A 15847-nucleotide genomic window follows, 5' to 3' on the forward strand; every position below is an offset into this window, starting at 1 on the left:
ATTACATTATGGCACACAGAGGGCGGAAAAGTCCAAATATATAAAAAGCAGATTATCTTTTCCCCACATTCCCAAATTATATCATGTCTAGCAGAACGAGTGCTGGGTTTAATCAACCATAGCTTATAAAATTAAAAGTCTGGTAGGAAGCTGCATGTTACCAAACGACCAGGTAACAGAGCATGGAAATGCTTGTTTTAAAATTCCAGGTTAAACCAATATTATTTGCAATTGGGCTTTAAAAGTCATGCATTTACATTTTTTTCTGGTGAAATGGAAACAAAAAGATTCTGCTTCTACTTTACTGAAATCCATTGCACCTTCAGTTACTTTCATGGAGCACACTCATCAAATATCTAAAGTTATACACATACAGAATGCATTATTAATGTGAGCTGAAGTTTGAGCAAATTACCTTTACACATTTATTCCTGCATTGAAGGGGGGTTGGACTAGATGACCCTTGTGGTCCCTTCCAACCCTACAACTCTATGATTCTATGAAGCTGAAACAGCCTCAGGCCTGGGATATGACCAGAAGGTACATGATGCAGTTCTACTGCTGAACCCAATCAGGCCTGACTACCTGATTAGCTTGCATGGAAGATACCCTGTGTACCACATATGAGCTTCTCCGAGTTCTTTAGAGTAAAAGTGGAAAAATAATACAGTACTGTCTCTGATCCAGGAGGTTCCACATAGCCGTCCTGACTTGTAGCCATTGGCAGATTTATCCTTCATTAAAATGTATTAATTCCCTTTTAAAGCCATCTAAACCAGTAGCCATCACCTCATGGCAATGGATTAATGACGTCAGAACAAATTGCTGCTACATTTGCTTCCAAGCCATTTGCAGCAATATCACAAATTCACCTGCCACTAGTTTCTGCCCTTGCCCCTGTGTTTATAACAGCAACCTGCCATATATATATATATATATATATATATATATATATATATATATATATATATATATTGTGGGAGCTTTTCCTGGCATGGCTAATGCTGCACTCCTAACCCCACTTTATCTGGGAGTAAACCCCTCTGCATTCAGCAGGACTTACTTCTGAGTAGACAAGTTTAGGATTACGCTGTAAATGTCTGTGTTTCAAAATGTTCTTTAAAGCACAGGATAAGGGACAGGGGTCTGTTTATTTTTTAAGAATCACAACCCCAGCCACAATTAGTGAACCAGTATGCACAGGTTGGTCTTGTCATCAGGTTTTGGCAACAGAGTGGATTATAGGCTCGCTTCCATGCATGGTCCTATCATCCAAACTGTTAGTCTTCTCTCATTGCAATTGGTTGCTTCCAGTAAATTTGTTTGCTTTAGCTTCTAAACACTATCTTTAAGAATCGAAGAAAAAGAAATCAAACATAAAGAAGCCAAAACATTGGAGGCATTCTGACAGCCAGGCACTTTACCGCTGATTGACTGTTGAATATATTTGTAGGATTGCCACTACTGCATGTGTCTGCCTAGCAGTTGTTAAATTATTGCTAGAAGATTCAGCGATAATTTATTCCAGTTTCCCCTGAAATGCTAATAGATGGTGTGGACACTTCAGCAATAGTGTAACTACTCCTGTCTTCCTGGGCAGAAAGAGATGGGTAGAGTATCCTTTTAAAAGGCTCTCTTGTTTACTGAATAGGATTATGGGATAGCCAACACCTTGCTTCTCAGCTATATGGGCAAAGCAAAGAGGAACAGCAGTAGTTTATTTCTCACTGAAACAGTAGTGCAGACAGCACAGAAATCAAGTACTTTATTGCTGAATTAATGTGGGAGTAAATCACTGCTTTTTTTGGAAAGGTAAATAAACTCTTGTCTGCAGCAATAGGATGTTCATGGGGGGGGAGCATTTCATCAGATGCAATGATTTTGTATTTATGTATTTGTAGATATCTCCATTTAGAAAGAATAGTGTTCAGGCATATTTTTCACAGGTGTAATCATGAGGAAAGGTGCCCAAAGGCTGCAATCTTATACATGTTTTCTTAGAAGTATGTACCACTGAAATCTACTAAATTTGAGTAGGCCGGATGAAAATAATTCTGCAGGGCTAAATACATTAACTGATTAATTACCTAGAATTTACAGTTCCAATGCTGACTGAACAACATAGGAATGATCAAACGGCCAGCCTGCAGCACCTGGTAGTCAGTCACCTTTTTATTATTTCCCATGCATTCATTGAACAAGATGGAGTTATAGTGTATAAAAAATAGTGAAATGGAAAGCATCATGTGAGCAGGACTGGGTGGGGGGAAGGTCACACCACCGAATTATTATTTTTTGTCTGTGTAATGGGACTCAGTGCCATAATAAGGCACGAAGAACCAAGTTTTCTAGTGAGTGGGTTTTGTGTAAAGGGGTATGTTGTTGTTGTTCTAAGCAAAAAGTAACTGGAATTGGGACAGGGAACAGAAATCACATCTAGGCAATATGAGTTTCAACCTCTGAGCTGTAGCTCCAAGTGTACTATCAGTCAGACCACACACCCTCCATAATAAAGGTATTTCACAAGATTTCTCAGATGTGGCTGCAATTTCCATAGTAGATTTATCAGAAATATCTTACAAAAATAGTCAGTCAACCTCTCCAGCTCTCAAATCCAAGGTGAACAATGGATTTTTTTTCCCCTGCTGCATTCCCTCAGAAGTAAGCTGTTGGGAACTACACAATGGCAGGACTGGGATCAAAAAGTGGACAGGGCTGGAGACAAAGGTGAGTGGGGGCGGAGCCCTTCTATTGGCAACTCCCCTTGCGCACCTCCCCTTCCCCCTCCTTGCCACTTCCTTAAAAAACGTTTTAGGCAGCCCTAGAGCCACAGGTTTCCAACCCCTTTCAAAATGCTTGTCTCAGCCCCAAAAAATCAAATGCAAGGTATAATTAATGGTCACACACGTGTTGCTCAAATCTAGGGAAATAGTTAATTTGCTTTTGGGGGGGTAATTCACTTGTTCCCGGCTTTATTTCAACTCAATCCAGTTATACAAATTGCTTTGAGAGTACACATGGCCTTCTCAGAGTGAGATATTTCCTAATTAATTCTTTAATTCAGTTTCATTTGACAGGTGCCATTTTGGGAATAATTCTGCTTTTCATCTCTCTGAATAGATCCCACCAACACTTTGTTCTATTTTTTACACATGTATTAACTAGGTAAGCGGGTAAAGAAATAGACAGACAGAACTATTTCCTTATGGCCAAATTAGACATGCAATTAAATATGTGACTGGCTCTTGCATGCTTTTTTTATCATGAAAGGACCAGTTCTGGTTTCAGATCATGGTGTTTCAATGGGGGGGGGGGCTGGGATTAGATTTAACTACAGTCCTCTTGATACTGATCCTCCTTTGTCCTCAGCTGCCAATTTCCCTAGGAAAAAAGTTGACACTGATACTAATGACATCCCCCCCCCCCTTATAAGTAGCAGCCATGGAAGCCCAAATATAGATCACGACTGTAGGAACAAAGGGTTAAAATTTCCTATCTTTCCATGCTGCAGTCCAGATTCACAGTTGGAGGTCTAGCTGCTACAGCTAACTCACAACTTACGTGCTTTTTACTTGTACTCAGTCAGCTTTATGCGCCTTGCAAAAAAGGGGGGGCAGAAAGGAGCAGATCTCTGTGGGGGGAACTTTGGCAAACCCACCTGCCATTGCACCCAATATACCGTATTTTTCGCCCCATAGGATGCACCGCCCCATAGGATGCACCTAGTTTTTTTGGGGGGGGAATAAAGAAAAAAATTATCCCCCCCCCAGGCATGGGACAGGCGCAGGGGAAGCCCGAGCTTCCCCCGACCCCAGCCCCCAGAACAGCCTGCTATCCGCAAGCCTAGGGAGCCGCGCCGGTCTCCCCAGGCTTGCGGAGAGCTGCACGAAGCCCGGGCGCACTCTTCAGCGCACACCAGGCTTCGGAATGCAGGCAGCTCTGCGCAATGTTTGGGAGTCCGGCGCGTCTTCGCGCCGGGCTCCGGAGGGTTGCGCGAGCTGCATAAAGCCCGGGAGCACAGGCAGCTCTGCACAACCCTCGGGAGCCCGGCGCGAAGTCGCAACGGTTTCCCAAGGGTTGCGCAGAACTTCCTGAAGCCTGGAGAGCGAGAGGGGTCGGTGCGCACCGACCCCTCTCGCTCTCCAGGCTTCAGCGAAAGCCTGCATTCGCCCCATAGGACGCACACACATTTCCCCTTCATTTTTGTAGGGGAAAAAGTGCGTCCTATAGGGCGAAAAATATGGGTATTTTGACTTTATACAATTTTGGCTTTATGCCCTACCTGGAACATAGCCCCCATGTAAGTTGAGGGTCACCAAGCAAAGACCAAGCACACAAGTGCTGATCACATGCTTAGTGTCACATTGCTGGCCAGTTTCAGACTGTGCCTATTTTTGCAAATTTTACCTTCCACACCAACTGCTATAGATACCCATACACATGTGTACAGTCATGCACCTGCACACAGATTTTAAATTTTAGTCAGGAATAGTAATATTAATTTTGACTTAAATTAATATAAAAGGATGGCAGTTTAATAAGTTATCATTTGACACAAAGGAAACTTCTAGGATTACTCTGATGTGCTTTTAAAGCTTGTTACATTTCCTTAGGAAGGTTTCAATAAGCTATTGATAACACTGTTCTTGTAAGTACGGTATTTCAGGTATAACGAAAAATTAATATTCAAAGGAGTTTTAGGGCCTATTGTAAGTATACAGACATAAACCTGAAATTAATTCAATGTTAAATTTGAAATAACACTATAAATAATTAAAATAATTAATGCTACATTTTTATATTCACAAAAACTGAAGTTTCAGGAACTCAAAAACTGGGTTTTACAACCAAAACACCGAATTTTGTAACAAAAATCAAAGTTCTGTGTTATTTGGGGCAATTTGTGACAATTCAGATTTGAATTTGACAATCACGAATGCTGGGAATTTGTCAAATTTTCAATTCCCATGGTAATTCATTTCAACACTCACATAAATGTGAGATAATTACCATTACCATCAGACATTGTTTGACTACACCAGAACATCTCTGATAATTAAAAATACTGTTGGCAGACTTCTAACAGTTTAAATTATAAATATGCTCCAGGGAGCAGTAAAGGAATTCTTCATCCAGTCATTCCATCACTTAGGTAAAGCATGCTTCCATGGCAATAGCACTAGTGCTATACTCATAGGTAGATTTATTTAGGAGTAAGCTCCCATTAAACTCAGGAAGATTTACTTTTCAGTAAACACAGGCCTTGATCCAAAGAACCAGTAAAGCAAAGGAGCTTTACAGCTGCAGGGCAAACTGCTTTTGAAGCCAAGGAGAGGGACCCACCAGTTTTTACTGAGCATGCATCATTATTTGGGCTTACTATATTATTGGTGATGCTATATGTGATCACACTTTCAACGCTGTTTGTTCCTACAGAAAGTTGGGGGGCAGTCACACCGCTTCATTTGCAATAGATACATGCCCCATAGTTACTTGCTAAAATCTTGTAATTTGTTATAACACAAATGTTCGGCGTGGGGGGAGGGCGTTCTTCTGCTTTTGTTGTGCTGTAGTGTAAGAGCGCCCCTCCAGCTGGCAATAATGTAGCAACACTGGGGAACCACTGCAGAACTAATAAAGTGGGACAATGTGTGAATGATCCAGTATAAATCCACAACTTGGGGCTTATCTATATTTGCTTTATCCCTGTCTCTTTTCAGACAAAGGTCCATATTTTAAAACTCTGTGTCTGAGCTTCCCCAAGAAAACCTGCTCTTTAAAGCTGAATCAGAGTGAACAGCTGTTATAGTTTTCTACGGATTGCCATTTGCTCCAATTCAGCTTTAGAGAGCAGGTTTTCGTGGGAAAAGCTCTGCGGCAAAACAAAAAAGAACGGACACTCCAACATGGAGCCTGTACATGGAGGAAAGATTGTGCCTGGAAAGAGCAGAGTAAGTGAGGATAAGCCCTAAAGCGCTATTATTGCATCAATGACTTGCTGCAGAGTGTACTTGCAAAACAACAACAGCAGCAGCAGCAGCAGGTGTGAAGTTGCAAAAGCAATTCATTACATGATATAAATACAAGATACTCTAAAACAAAAAGTTGAAAATTCCACTAGCAGAGCACAAATCTTCACGGTTGTTGCATAAACTTGCCCTTAGTAGCATTGCTTATTTAGAACTATGCTAATACTAACTTCCTTCAAATATGGCTGGACTATGGAGAAAAATAAGGAAGATGGCCAACTCCAAAACATCAGCAGCAGTCTGTGAGGTGAGGTGGAGCCACCCTCCCAATACTGGTATCACTGCAGTTTATCTGGATGTGGCTAAAAGGCAAGGCTAAGTGGTAGTGAGGCTGCATAGGCTCACTGACATGAATCAGCTCTGCTGGTGCAGTCACGCAGCCCTGACCTCACAGAAACCCTGAAATTTCAATGATTTCCATGGGATTTATTCCCAGGTCAGTGTGCACAGGATTGTAGTCGTATTCATTCCAATGTCCATCCCACATCATCTTTAAGTCTCAAGGCAGGTTGCCTTTTACAAATAATTCATATAAAGGTAAAGGGACCCCTGACCGTTAAGTCCAGTCGTGGGCGACTCTGGGGTTGCGGCGCTCATCTCGCTTTACTGGCTGAGGGAGCCGGCGTTTGTCCGCAGAAACCTTCCAGGTCATGTGGCCAGCATGACTAAGCCGCTTCTTGTGAACCAGAGCAGCGCATGGAAGCGCCGTTTACCTTCCCGCTGAAGCGGTACCTATTTATCTACTTGCACTTTGAAGTGCTTTCGAACTGCTAGGTTGGCAGGAGGAGGGACCGAGCAACGGGAGCTCACCCCGTCTTGGGGATTTGAACCGCTGACCTTCTGATCGGCAAGTCTTAGGCTCTGTGGTTTAAACCATATAAAAGAGCAGACCAGATCCCAAATGTATGCTAGAGCTGCAAGCCCTAGCCACTCATAACACCTGAAAAGTTTCTAGCAGTAAGAGTGATACTCCTTTTACCATGTAAGGCCAGCCACTCTTCTGAACAAATCTATCACTATTTTCAGATAAAAAGGTAAAGGTACCCCTGCCCATATGGGCCAGTCTTGACAGACTCTGGGGTTGTGTGCCCATCTCACTTAAGAGGCCGGGGGCCAGCGCTGTCCGGAGACACTTCCGGGTCACGTGGCCAGCGTGACAAAGCTGCATCTGGCGAGCCAGCGCAGCACACGGAAACGCCGTTTACCTTCCCGCCAGTAAGCGGTCCCTATTTATCTACTTGCACCCGGGGGTGCTTTCGAACTGCTAGGTTGGCAGGCGCTGGGACCGAGCAACCGCCGACCTTTCGATCGGCAAGCCCTAGGCGCTGAAGCTTTTACCCACAGCGCCACCCGTGTCCCTCATTTTCAGATAGCTGCAGATTAATCTAATCAATAACACACATACTGAAGCTCAAACCAGATAAGACAAAGTTGTTTTCGGTCTATCGGTTTAGTTGGCATTCACCCTGTTCTGGATGGGACACCACTCCCCACAGGTTTGCAGCTTGCGGTACTGTTTAATCCAGCCTTACTGGTGGAGGCTGAAGAGGCAATGGCTGGTTGTAGTGCCTTCCAACAGCTTCCTGGAGAGTGTGATTCATGTGATTGATGTGCATTGTTTAATGTCTGCAAGATATGTCAGTTACTTAACTTTCTCATGCAACAAAAATCTCTTTTTCCTGAAAACATGTGGTGCACTACAATTACCAATAATTCATATGCTGCTCTTAAATTTGCAAAGTAACTTTACAATATTTATTGCACTTGTCATCACTTGGCTGCTGTTATCTCCACTTTTTAGGTAGAGAATCAAGGCTAAGGAGCTGTCCATAACTCGAGATAATGTGGATGGTGAATCCCTTGTGCCTCCAACTGTACAATTTTTTTATTCTACTTCTTTAATTCCTTCTCAGTTATGTGGCTTTCTCCTCTCTAAATCTGGAGATTGTCTTTGCAAGGTAAGATTCAACTGCTATTCTAGTTGTCCTTTGTATATGGAATGTACATATTGTCTTTGAGTTCAGGCAGCAAAATGTCTTGGACGAGCCCTGGAGATAGAGTCAGTGGGCATAACCCCAATCCGCTGCCCAAACCCACTTGCTGACTGCACCAATTTTGAGGTCATCTGCACTATGCACCACATAAAAGGAACTAGCTGAAGCCAAATCTAACTCTGTAGTGTAGCTGCTGAGATGCATTGGCTCTCAGTTAGCATTCTAGATAGTAACAGAAGGCAATTATTTAAGAGGAAATGCAGTTACAAAACATGAAGAAATCAAAAGTGGAGAGAGATAGTAGCTGAAATGCATTTTTAAATCTTATATATTTGTCCCCCCACTTGAAATTGCTATTATTATGGAAAAGCCAAATACAGTGGTACCTCGGGTTACAGACGCTTCAGGTTACATACACTTCAGGTTACAGACTCGGTTAACCCAGAAATATTACCTCGGGTTAAGAACTTTGCTTCAGGATGAGAACAGAAATCATGCTGCAGCAGCGCAGCAGCAGCAGGAGGCCCCATTAGCTAAAGTGGTGCTTCAGGTTAAGAACAGTTTCAGGTTAAGAACAGACCTTCAGAACGAATTAAGTTCTTAACCCAAGGTACCACTGTACAAAGAAGTGGAATAAGATATAAGGAATTCCTTTCTGATGCTATGAAATAAGTGATATAAAACAACATTAGGAGAGTATTCTTATATTTCCCTAAGTGGTTTTCATAATGCTAATTTAAGAAATAAAGAAACAATGGAATATAACGCTAAGTCAGTAGCCCTTGTTCATGAAAAATGCCATTTTTCAAATCTCAGGCCTACACTTTCCAATTTGATTAGCTGATAATATAACCAAATTATTTCACCTCATAAGAAGATGCAGGTTAGCTAACAAAGGTGTTAATTACAGGTTTTAAAACTGTGAAAGCAAGACATTACCATGATATAAAAACTGCCATTCTTTTTCCTGCTGCATTTTCTTCTAATTGAGACTAGGAAACACTTGGTTTAATTACCACTTGGGAAGCTTTGTTTACAAGCTGAAGTGCGCTGCAGTCCTGAAATCTCCCACCTTTATCTGGCAAGCAGTGTAGCCACTTTCTATTAAGTAGCAAAGCTGTGGTTTAAAAATCATAAACACTGGGAGAGTTCTTTGCACGTGCTCTATTTGTGCTTCCTAAGTGCTATTTGTTTGTTTTTGTTTTTTGTTCCAAAGGATAATATTACAAAAAAAAAAGCCTTATATTTTGCAGCGTATGCAGCTGATCATTGCACAAATATTTTCTAAAGAAATCACTATATTTCTCCAAGATGGGTATGGGCTTTTGCTGTAGATCAAAGTGAGGAGCGGGGGGAGGTTGGGGAGAGAGAAAGAAAGATAAATCATCAGAGATCCAAAAATACTTTTCATTTGGAGAAGATATCAGACCATTTTGATGGCACTGATAGAGTCTCAGCTCTGTCTCCATTACCCACTGAAGGCAGCCGGAGTCAGGAGCTGACAACACTAGATTATATTCCCTATAAGATGGTCACCAATATATATATATATGATCTTCAACCTCTATTGATTGACCAATTTCACAAGCAAAGACTGGTGAAATGAAGCTGAAATGAACATCATGCTTTAACTCATTGAACCTATCAGGCCTGAGTTAATCTCACTGTCCACTGTCTCTGATAGAATTCAATTGATCAATCATGTTTCGGTGATAGTACCATTTCACTGGCTTATTGCTTCTTCATTTCAAAGCTTGACCTGTTAGATATACTTGGACCACTGCTGGTCTCAGATACATAGAGATCAGCATCACTACCAAAGTCTATTGTCTTGTGTCCAAGTTTATAAGAACTCGGAATTCCCCCCCCCCCCCCGTCTTTCACCTCATGCATACTTGTGGTCTCACAGCCATAATGACTAGGAAATAAAACTCCACAAATCACACTGGACTGACTATAAAAATTCTTTCCATCACTCCTTCCTTTTGCTTTCATGTCTATAATATTCCACTCACTGTAGTTACCTGAATAAATACAATGAATCTAATTTCCCACTATTTGTATACAGAAGTATCTGAAAAGGCTATGGCCTGGGATTGGATTCATTATAGATCTAGCAGTGTGTGTGTGTGTGTGTGTGTGTGTGTGTGTGTGTGTTTAAAAAAAGTTTTAATCTAGCAATTTTTTTAAAAAGTTTACAAAAAAAGACATTTTGTGCTTAGAAGCTATTATAGGAGCACATAAAGGCTGGGCACAGGTAGTAGTTTTTCAGAGACTTAAAGACAGTATTGTTACCTCTTACCTATTTGATATATTCATTTTTTTCTGTTCCAACAGATTTCACAAGTTTAGCAGTGCTTCAAAAATATGCAAAATCTAATTGGCCAAAGATCACAGAGGCAGCAGAGAAAGCAAAGATGTGTACTACCAATTACTGCTGAAAGGAAAGGCCATCCTGCATTTCCTTTTTCATTCTCTAACATACCATTACCAAAATAGCCTGCGAAATAAACAAATGCCTTGTTTGCCCAGGCTAATTAATCAAGGGGCACGGCAATTAAAAACCTTGATCCGGCACACAGTGGGGAGAGGTGTCCCTCCACTCCGTTGCACCAGGTTCAGCTGCCATGAAGGTCCTTGCTCCATCCACCAAAGGAGGGGACAGGTAGAGGCTTCCACTGGCAATACTCCCCTGTCAGTAGGCAACACCACCATTCAGAAAGACACATGCTCTTCCCTCCAAAAAATATGTCCCAGTACACTGTGTGCTGCCGCTGGACCACCCTGAGAGTTCAAAGTTCCCAACTGAACAACTCTGGCCTCATTTCTGATTAAATGTGCAAGCTGTCAGTGGCTTGTGGTCACTGGACTAAGGGGACTAGGCTACTCACCTAAATGTTCCCCTAGTGCCTCCTTTCCAGAGCCCAGGAAGCTTTTGCCCAGCTTAGGGAGGGAGGCTCAAGGCTCTGATGGGTCCAGGATCCGTCCTACCATCTTCCCAAAGCCCATCTAGCTTTAGGGAGGGCAGCTCCACCCTCCTGCCAGAGCCCTGGTACCCCCTTTGCAAAGCCCAGGAAGCTTCTGCCTGGCTTAAGGAGGGAGGCACGATGCCCATGTGTGACATCACAACGTCACATGCAGTGGTGGAGCAAGTCGATCAGGCGCCTTGGGCAGTGTGCATGCTCTGCGCCCAGGGGCAGGGCCAGCCAGGGCAGAACACACCGCGGGGCCTCCAAGGAGTCTGCCTGTGTCCTCCCACTCAGCCGCCTTACAGCTGAGGGGGAGGCAGCGGGCAGGATGTCTGGGGCAGCACAGAGCCTGTGGGCACCCAAGCCACAGCGTCACTCCCAAGAGAGACGTATGGCTCGGGTGCACTGCAGGCCCCACAGTGAGTGCCGCCTGGCATTTTGTCACACCTCCCCCCCAGTGGTGACACCCTGGGCGACCCGCCCCCACTGCACACACCCCTTCCTCCACCCCTGGTGACATTGACCCCCCTCACAAGCCAGTGCCTCTGGCCCCAACTGTTCTACTATTAAAAATTTTACCGCACGCCACTGCAAGCTGCGAAAGTGAAATTTAGTAGCTGCCAGCAAACGTGAACAGAAACTAAAAGTGCCAGTAAGAATTTCCCTCTTGATGCAAATTGCAGCTTTGAAGGAATAATTTTTTGAAGACTAGAGCAGAGAAGGAAAGAGTTAGACTTCCTTTCCTCACACCAGCTGCAATTTCTATAATTATCAGACCTGCCTACTCCCCCACCCCCTGCAGTAGCTGCTATTTGCATATTAATGCAAAGACACATTTCACTTTGCAAGCATGTGATTGAATAACAACAGCCACCCTACTCCACCTTATTCTGGAAAAGCCACTTCAGGAGTGGGGCAATTTGTTGCTTTGCCAAATGCACAGTTCTAAGATAACACTTGTATGTATAAAATCATCTGCAGGTAAAGTAGCTGGAGATAGGAATTTGGAGCAAAGAATGGTAGGTGAGCGAAGGGTTAAGGGAAAGTGCCCTCTCCACTGAGTTTCTGCACAACATCTTCCCCATTTAAAGCAGCACTTGGAACGGGGTAGGTAGAAAGGGCCACTGTGGTTTGGTTACACACATCTGAATGTAATGTGCAGTTAGACCCTGAACACCTATCTGTGCTGCAAATATATTACTTTAATTATTAATCAACTGTCATTGCTTTCCTCAATATATCCTTAAAAATTGTAATTTGGATAGTTTGATGAGGGTGGTGATGATTCTTGGTTAAAGGTTTTTTGGCCCCAGTGACAGAGTTACAGTTCCTGAGGGCAGGGGAGGTTGAGGAGAGGGAATGGGAGGTGAACCAAAGTTGAAGACCACAGCATAGAATGACTCTAGGAGTGCGTTCACATGTTCATTTTGTGTCACATGGTCCAACAGAAGGGGACCAGGAAGACTGAAAAAACAGGCTTGCCCAGTCTATGTCAGCTGGCCTGCCGTCTGAAAACGACTGAATGATTCTCATGATTTAGTTCTCCATGGAACCAACTACAGCAAATAATGGTGGGGGCGAGAGGCATGGCATGAATTCAGCATACATTTTGCTTTAGAGTGCAATGGCCTTCAAAAGAGAAAAGAGAAAGTTCATATATAGCAAATGTTACATTTACGTATGGCATGCACTCATTCACTTTGGGCTATGCTTTGGGCCAAAGTGAGGAATTTGCTTGGGGCAACAGAAGGATTTTGTCTGTTTGGTCCCTTCCTTTTTCCTTTCAAACACTATCCTTGTTACTACAAGGAAGCAGAGATGCTGAGTAACTAGACGGTATTGGGGTGGGGCGGGGGTGCAGGAGGAAAAGTGTTGTTTCTCTGAAAGTCTTGCAGTATCAATACATCTCAAGCTTCTTAACTGTAGCTTTGTCCCAGATATAATATATATACAGGGAGACTAATGAACAAGAGGAGCTAGCTCTCCCACGATGACTAGCTCCTGCATCCAGGATATATATATATATATATATATATATATATATATATATATGAAGAAGAAGAAGAAGAATCATAATAATGAATCTTGGAAGTCCGCGCCCGAGAAGGCAGTGCTTCATCCCAGCCCCTCATGCTTTGCCCCTGGCTCCATCAGCGCAAGGTGGAATCACTCAGGCTTATTGACACTTCATCTGCCAAAGCATTCCCGCTGCATGTGGATCATCTGGTACACTGCCCGGCTTCTGGCGGCTGGACTCCACACTAAAACACCTCCCCTGAGCCTCTAGGAAAGCTGGCATCAGTTGTTACCATAACAAACTCAATTGTTCTCAGCAGTGCTCCGGCAAATAAAGTCATTAATTATGGCCCTCTCTCTTGGCCGCCGTTGGCTGGAGCGGCAATCAATGTGAAACCGCTCATTGCCTTCTCTCGGGGAGAGGAGGCAGACGCCATAAAAATAAACTGCAGCCCGAGCAGAACCCTGCCAGTAAGGCAGCAGCAGGCTGCAACCAGTAACGGCCGTCACGCTGGTTCTGTGTGCCTGGCTACATTTATTTGGCCTGCCTCAGCCATGGGGGAAGGTATCCCATTAAGCAATTATTTTTATCTTATAACGTCAATTTACTTATACTGATTGGCTTCCTGCCGCCAAATATCAATTAAATTGCAAATGCCTGCAAAAACTGATTTTCTATCTTTGTGTCCCTCCTTCCCCCCCACACACTTTCCCCTTTTTACCTCGCTGTATTTCCCCCCTTCTCCTTTCCCTCCCTCTCCTTTTCTTATAAACTATGTTCCAACATAATTTAATTTATTTCCCTTTCCATATCTCAAAGGAAAATCTATATCTCCTCCTGGAAGGCCATTTGCCCTATGTTATTGGGAGCTGAGGTATCACACTATCGGACCATTTGTTTCAGCTGACTATCGGCAGCCCATCAGTGCTTCTAAAGACCTCTGCCATCTCCATGCAATTGTATCCAGGATTGCTCAGTTTATAATTTGTTATAATATATATAATACATGCAACACACACACACAGAAACCTATGTCACCATCAGGCTTCTATGTTTTTCTTTCAACTTCATTAGCTCCCCTCCACCCAGACCACCAATACAAGCAACTTGCTTGATGAGATCTGCTTTATTAGTAAACTTGAAAAGAACTGGCTGTCATTTATTTTAACACTGTTCTTTTCTTTAAAAGATGGGGATCTAAAGAGGAGATGGGGATATCAAGAGAGGCTAGTGCCTTCTGGCAGTGTGTTCTTGTGTGATAACTGAATGAAAGGCCTTTGGAAAATGAAAAAAGGCAGGTGGGGGAAAGTGAATTCTCTGTGTGTAAACCATCAGTGGCCTCTGTGAACTCTAAAGGCTATATAACAGGCTGTGTCCATGCAGCTTGAGAGCAAAAGGCATTCACATATAGACATAACCACGGATCTGTAGTTTGCATTTGTTCAGAATGCAATCCAATACATGGCTGGGAAAGATGCACATTTTTTGTCTGTGTCCATAATCAGAAGATTCTAGATGCTGTAGCTTGGTTACATAGAAGACGAAATTTCAGTAGCTACAGCTTTCCTCCCCCCCTGCTAAAAACTCCTTCTTATCCACAACAGTTGAATGGGCAGGAGCCCCTTTGTATCTGATCATCTTAACTTTTAAGACTTAAACACTGTGTACAAATTTACCAATGCTATGGGTCTGGTTTTTCCATATATTTTCAGCTGCAGGTCAGAGCCACCAACAGGTTTTTAAAGCTCTGCAGAAAGAACTTTTAACTGGCAACATCTTGGTTCAGACACAAACCATGTACAAAAGTGGAATTTGATGCAGATGGCCCTCTCAAAGTCCCTTGAGATGTAAGGACTAAGAGAGCCGATGGTCTTCTTATCTAGTTTCCTGTTAATAAACATTATAGATTGGTCTCATAATGCATCAGTGTTGCACCTAGAAATAGTGGAACTCATACATCCTACCATTACTGTAACAATGCAGATATCAATAAAAAATGCCTTCTGAATCCACAACTGAGCATCATGGATGGCTGCACGCCCAACTTTACAGCAAAATAGCCAATGATCTTAATTGTGCCAGCAATTTATTACAATGTGCAACAACAAAAAAGGAACTGAGGAAAGTTTGAACAACTGGCAATGTTCAGATTATAAGTGCAGACAGAGAGCTGAAGCCAACTAAATGTACCATAAGTGCAAACCCATTTGAATTGATGGAACTATGGTAGCCATATTCATTGAATTCAATGAGTCTGCTCTGTGTATGATTAGCAGTGGATATAGCCCATATCTATATGTTTTTGCAGCTGTAACACTATAGAATTAGATTCTGTATAGTTGCTAGTAACAAAAAATATGCCCTAAATATTATAATAGGATTTCCTGCCAGGTTGATGAGTGCCATAAGAGCTACTAACATTGTGGGAAAGTGTGTGTGTGTTTGTGTGTGTGTGTGTGTGTGTGTGTGTGTGTGTGTGTGTCTATCTCAGTTTTTGCATTTCCGAAAGATAAACAGAGTAGATGGATCTTAGAAATCAAAGTTGGTTATACCAGTATAATATTTTTCCGCCTATCTCATTTAAATAAAAAAATCTTTCTAAAACAAGAAAAAGAGAAATCAAAGTGACTGGAGCAAATTAAAAGGCAATTAATGACCAGCACTTGTTCTGGGCCATTCTTCAACAAGCAGATTCCTGGAGGCAGTCAGCTGCCCCTCGCTCCATTGGTTGCTACTGTTATATGCCAGGTTGGGGAGGGGGGACGGGACACCAGTACAAGAGTGGAGTCCAAATTGGAAAGAATGCAAGCTATTATCTGCAGGTGCTTCACAAAGCTG

General features: G+C 42.8%; 1 protein-coding gene across 7 annotated transcripts in view; it reads right to left on the bottom strand.

Moving 5' to 3' along the window:
- Positions 1-15847, bottom strand: part of PAX5 (paired box 5) — a 233501-nt gene that overhangs the window by 146920 nt on the left and 70734 nt on the right. The gene's annotated exons all lie outside the window — the stretch shown is intronic.

This window comes from Podarcis muralis, chromosome 17, assembly GCF_964188315.1.
Source record: "Podarcis muralis chromosome 17, rPodMur119.hap1.1, whole genome shotgun sequence".
Classification (NCBI taxonomy): Eukaryota; Metazoa; Chordata; class Lepidosauria; order Squamata; family Lacertidae; genus Podarcis; species Podarcis muralis.